This window comes from Leptidea sinapis, chromosome 24, assembly GCF_905404315.1.
Source record: "Leptidea sinapis chromosome 24, ilLepSina1.1, whole genome shotgun sequence".
Lineage (NCBI taxonomy): Eukaryota > Metazoa > Arthropoda > Insecta > Lepidoptera > Pieridae > Leptidea > Leptidea sinapis.
Window position 1 is genome coordinate 2810372 of NC_066288.1, and position 6606 is coordinate 2816977.

Here is a 6606-nt window from a genome sequence, read left to right on the forward strand (position 1 = left end):
GCTGCTGTGTATGTCCGTACGTAAGTGCAGTAAGTTAATTACTTGCAAATTACGAATGTACTGATATTACTGTGTAAGTAGTAGCATTTCTTATGATGTTATAGTCAATGAACGCATATGTTTTGTTGATTATGGTATATAATTTAATATAATTCACACACTTCACACTTATTAACTTGCCCCAGCTTAGGCATATAAGCATAGCCTGTAGTATGGGTATTTATGTATACGTACTGTACTACTGTTTGTTTACTTAATGTTATTATTACTACTAATATGAATGCTCCTTTTTCTTTTGTGATTGATTTTTATAGTCATATCTTATTTCTTCAGTTTTCTGCTAAGAAACTTTAAAAACGAACGCTGAGATCATTTATGTGTGCTGGTTGCAGATGCGCACGGTTCAAGATTTATAGATAGGCGCACAGTTTGCAATCATTTTCATTATTCTAACCCTGCCTCTAAATCTGGAAGACGAGGGTAGATAGGTAAATAACAGGCCCTATGCATCAAGTACAATCTCGAATCGGTTTTGTATATCGGCTGCAACAATCCATAAGAAGTTATTGAAGATGGCGTCGCGGAGGAGTGAGTGGTGGACATTGTTAGGTCATCGTACCGAAAAACTAATTGAAACGTTTATTATTCCTATTATTATTTTTAATTTACTTTATTTGGATAACAAACTATATAAATACCATTTACATACATTTACATGTTTTTATGTTACAACCATTTACATATTATTTTTTTTTTTTTTTTTTTGAGAGCAGGAAATACTGTTACGTATTTACGCCCCGGAACGGGGCGTAATATGTCGGACTCGAGTGTCCGCGTAAGCGGACACCCCATACCGACTAAAACCTCCTCTGTGCTGTTAGCAGCCCTGGCTTTCACAGCGAAGTAGGACGTGGGCCGTGGAGGCCGCAAAGACTACGCAACAACAGTCGCGGGGCGTCTCCTAAGGAGACTCGAACCTCAGACCGGCTGTGTGCTTGTGGGAGAATCTCACGACAGATCTGGGAGACGCTCGTAGCAGATAGGACGAATCTACTTATGCCTGAGCTATTTCTGTGTACAATGCTACATCACTGATTCGACGCTGAAGTGGTACTGTTTGTTGCATCCTGCATCTAGACTCCTGATTGTCGTTATAATTTTTTCGATCTGTATTAAAGAGACCGCATAAATTTCTTTTGAACAGTCTCAAGTCCGTTAATATAGACTCAATAGTGCGGGTTCCACACTTGACAACAATACTCGAGTTTGCTGCCTAATGAACAATATAAGATATACATGACCTTAATACCACAGAACAATTTTAAGAGAGAGATTTAGTACTTGCTTTCTTAATTATATTGTCGACATGTTTATAATATCATGAAATATCTCAAATCTTCAAATAGTTGAAAGAATGCTCAACCTCGCCTATTCTTATATTGAACCCATTGCATAAATTATTTTGCAAATTTATAAAAGAGTTAATTATAGGATATTTCATTGGCGCGTGACAATACCCACATAGGATTTCTCTGGTCTGCTAATCAAATGGTGTGAATCGCTACCATCTGGTTTGCGGGAAATAGTTGGCCATTTTGATTATTTTGATTTTCATGTTAATATGGTCAGTGGACACTTGAATGAAGTATGCAAAGAATTAACCATCACCATATATAATCTAGATATGAGAGTGCGTTACTTGCCTAAGCTTTTGTACTTGAAAGAAAGCTTTTTTTAATAAGGGTCGAGACGAGCAGGACATTCAGCTTATGGTAATTGATACGCCATGTCCATTACAGTGCCGCTCAGGATTCTAGAAATACCCAAAAATTCAAATACTCAAAAGCTTTCAGCGAAGTGGCATAATGACAGATATTGCATTTCTCGTGTATCAGTATGAATTATAATCGTTTATCTGTAAATGAAATTATTACATTTAACCAATCCACTTACAATTATTCGTGAAAACGCTTTTATGTGGCCGCTTATGTCGTCACGCCCACGTGATCTTTACTGAGCCGTGACGGCATTCCCTCTGATTGGTGTTTTCCGTTAACATGGCCGATTTTATTTTATTTAGTATCTTATTTATTTTAATTATTTTATCAAAACTTGATCATTTACAGAATTCTTTTAATGTGTTTTTTTTGACCCAATCAAATTTCTTAATTATTTAACAAGTCACCATGTCCTTTCTAATTCATTTTGCACTGTACTTACCTTACTTAATAATATTAGGACAAAGACCTATGTTGCCTCTTCAACGACTCTTCTGCTTCCTTCTCAAGCCTCCTCAGGTTTTCCTCAAGAGAACCATTCCTAAGTCTGCCTCGGGGTCTTTTCTGTTAGTTGAACCATTTAGGAAAAAATTTAATATATTCTCTCAATCGCACTCGTATTTTGCAAAATCGTATCGATTTTGAGATTTCCAGAATGGGTTAGTACGTATTTTAAGTCTTCAGTTGAGAATAAATTTAATTTCATAAAAAAAAACTGCTACCAATATTTTATATAGTTAAAAGGTATGTTTGTTATGAAAAAATATGCACTTTTTACTACATTTAGTAAGTACTTACATCATTGTATAATATACAATATGCAATGATATTAGTACTTATTGTAAGTATAGCATAATAAGTACATAATAAGCATTGTCATGTTGTAAATAAATATTTTTTTTTTCAAATTTTATACAGGGTAAAGTTCGAAGGTCGTAGTAATAAAAAAAACCAATGACTATGTCTGTCTGACTTTTAATAGTTATAAGAAGGAATTATAGCAACATTCATAGAAATTTTATTAGGGTTCTCCGCAAAAAAAAATGAATTATAAACCCCTATAATTATTAGAAAAGTTTAACTAATTATAGTTAATTATACCTTCCATGCCATTTAGCTGGATTGCGTTACAAAAATGTACCAGTTTTATGATCGCTATTTGTGCAAAGCAAATCATTAAAACTTATTATTTAATCTATGGCGTGAAACTCTTTGGTTCAAGTTTCCAGCCAGCACGATGGAAGTGTTGATTGATAAGACGACGAAAGTTTTTTCAATTTATGGTTACACTTTACTCTCGATAATGAAGAAAACTTTACCTATTTTTAATCAAGTTTTATGAGGTTACAACACTGATAGTACTTGAGTCCTTATTACTTGGATACAAGTATCTGTCTCGAAACATATATTATTACTAGCTGACCCAGCAAACCTTGTATTGCCGATACTAAAATCGCGATACAAAAGTAACTGTTGATCGTAGATGGATGAAAATTTGAAGTTGTATGTATTTTTTAATCCTGACTCATAACCAAACAAATTTAAAAAAAAATGTCAAAAAATAAAAATAAAAAATTGGCGTGGACCACCCTTAACATTTAGGGAGATGCAAAATAGATATTGTCCGATTCTCAGACCTACCCAATATGCACTCAAAATTTCATGAGAATCGGTCAAGCCTTTTCGGAGGAGTTCCATGTTTAACACCATGACACGAGAATTTTATATATTAGATGATGATAACTTTTCAACATGTCTTATAATAACACATACTTAATAGTAATAAATTTTACTAACAATCTTTGACGTTACATGAAATCTTGTATCGATTTTATGTGTGATTTGTGCATAAAAAACTTAAATTATAATAATAATTACAGTACAAACAACATATTTGACACTGGTAGTATTATTACTGGTCAAGATTTTTCCACTATGTCCAATCTTTGCCGGACTATTGTGCGCCTGCCGCTTTTTAAATGTCGACTTTCTAAGTAGGATTTAGGATGCTGACTGCTCAATTTGTTATGTTTTTAAAGTGATAACCCTCACTTCTAGGATTAATACACAAATAAAATTTGAAAACAAAATTTTATGAACGATGCGGGGCTCAAACCCATGACCTCTGACGTTCCGTGCCACAACCTGAGAGTTGAACAAAACATACGAGATTTTACGAGATGACAATACGTTACTTGAACTTCAAATATAATATTAATCCAAATGAAATGTATGATATGTTATTTAAAATGATTAAAGCAGAGTTTGCTTCTATATTTACTTCTAAGACAATCAAATCAGGTGGTCTCCTGTCATTTAATGATTGGGCAACAGCTGGCATTCATAGGAGCAGACAAAGGCTATATGAACTGTATAGTGAGAGATCATTGTATAATCATGATGCATCTTTTCTCGAGTAAGTTAAAAAATACTCTAAATTATTTAAAAGTGTTTGTTCTATTGCAAAGTCTATGCATATCAGACAAATAATTAAAAATGCACCAAATAAAATAAAGATGACTTGGAATGTTATTAACTGGGAATCTGGAAGATTGAAAGACCGCAACATTGAATATAATCTATCAATAAACAATACAATAATTCAATCTCACCAGGAAGTTGCTACTGCTTTTGAGATTTTTTTTTCTGAGATTCCAGTTTCTATCACAAACACTCTTGTCTCCTCCACCAGTGTTGCTGAGTCACTTCTTCTGGAAAATATTATAGGATGTCAACAAAGTTTCAATTTTAGTTTTGTTAGCCCTGGAGAAATAATTAAAACTTTTAAATCTCTAGACATGAAAAAAACTGCTGATATATGGGGCATTTCTGTTAAAATAATAAGTTCAATAATTGATGTCATAGCACCATATCTTGCAATAGTATTTAATAATTGTATTAATCGTGGCGTGTTTCCTGACCTTCTGAAACATAGTAAAATTACACCAATATTTAAGTCGGGATGCTCTTCTGACCCGAACAACTATCGTCCTGTGTCGGTTTTGCCGACCCTTAGTAAAATTTTTGAAAAAATAATTTTAAGCCAAATGCTTACTTACTTTAACTCTCATAAGTTACTTCATTTGAAACAATTTGGCTTTACTAGGGGACGTTCAACAGCGGATGCAGGTGCAGCTGATCAAGAATATTTTTGATGCCTGGGAGGAATCGCAGAATGCACTTGGCATCTTCTGTGATTTATCTAAGGCTTTTGATTGTGTTCAACATTCAACGCTGGTCAGGAAGCTATACCACTATGGCATAAAAGGAACTTCGCTCGATCTTCTGACTTCATATCTAAACAATAGAATTCAGAGGGTCAACGTGAATGGCAGGAGATCTCCTGGGACTCCTCTCAGTATGGGGGTACCACAAGGGTCTATTCTTGGACCGTTCCTCTCCCTTATCTATATAAATGATCTTCCTAATCTTATAGAGAAATAACATAAGGTAGTATTGTTTGCGGACTACACTTCACTGATTTTCAAAGTGAAAAGAAACCAAGCTATGTATGACGAAGTGAACGATATTTTATCTGACATCGTGTACTGGTTTAGCGCTAATAACCTATTGTTAAATAGCAAGAAAACTAAATTCATTAAATTTACCGTACCAAATGTCAAAAATGTAAATGCAAATGTTTTGTTAAACGGAGAGGTGATAGAACCGGTGGAATCTGCTATATTTCTTGGCATAACTCTAGATTCCAAATTACAATGGGGCCCCTTTATAATATTGAAGGATTGGCGAACAGACTTAGTTCTGCAGCATACGTGGTTAAAAAATTAGACAATTAACTGACATAGATACGGCGCGACTAGAATACTTTAGTTATTTCCATAGTATTATGTCCTATGGTATATTGCTATGGGGCAACGCTGTTGATATTAATACAATATTTGTGCTGCAGAAGAGGGCTATTCGCGCTATTTATAACCTAGGTCCTAGAGAATCATTGAGAGCAAAATTCAAAGAAATTAACATCTTGACTGTTGCTTATATTCGTCAATATATTCTTGATAATGTAATGTATGTTCATAGGCACATAAGTGAATTTGCCAGAAACTGTCATAACCATAATGTTAACACCAGGAACAAACATAAACTGATGATGCCTACTACTCGGCTTAGTCGAGTTAGTAAGTCTTTTGTGGGGCGATGTATATGCTTTTACAACAAGATCCCAGAAAATGTTCAAAACAAAGGTGTTACGTTATTCAAAAGAATTGTTTAAAAACGTTTGTGTGGTAAAGGTTACTATAACATAAATGACTTTCTTAATGATACCACAGATTGGGAATGGAGCGACCGCCCTCAGGCTATTAAATAATAAGTTTAATTGTACAATGTTACTTTGTATTTACAAAGTTTTTTTTAATTGTAAAACATATTTTTGATGAAAAAAAAAGCCCGCTGAGTTTGTTGCGCCCATTCTTCTCAGGCCTGAGGCATTCACTTTGGAATGGGTGGTAGTTTTTTTCGACTTTCAATAAGTGATTTCACATCCTATTTTGAATAAAAATATTTGAATTTGAATTTGAATGGTTAGCTTAGTTGGGAGAGCACTGGCACGAAACGCCAGAGGACGTGGGCTCAAGCCCCGCATCGTTCATAAAATTTTATTTATGCTGTCTGCTATTTCTTCTTTTGTTTTGTCTTGGATGCCACTCAGTCACATCTCACTCTTCTTTATTTGCTCATATTTTTTATTGCACAACAGAATGGGCTACATTAAGCAATAAACGAGTTCCAAAACTTTGAGATTAAAAATAATGGATATAATATTTTTCTTATGTACAATACAAATGAATATTTGACTGACGATGTT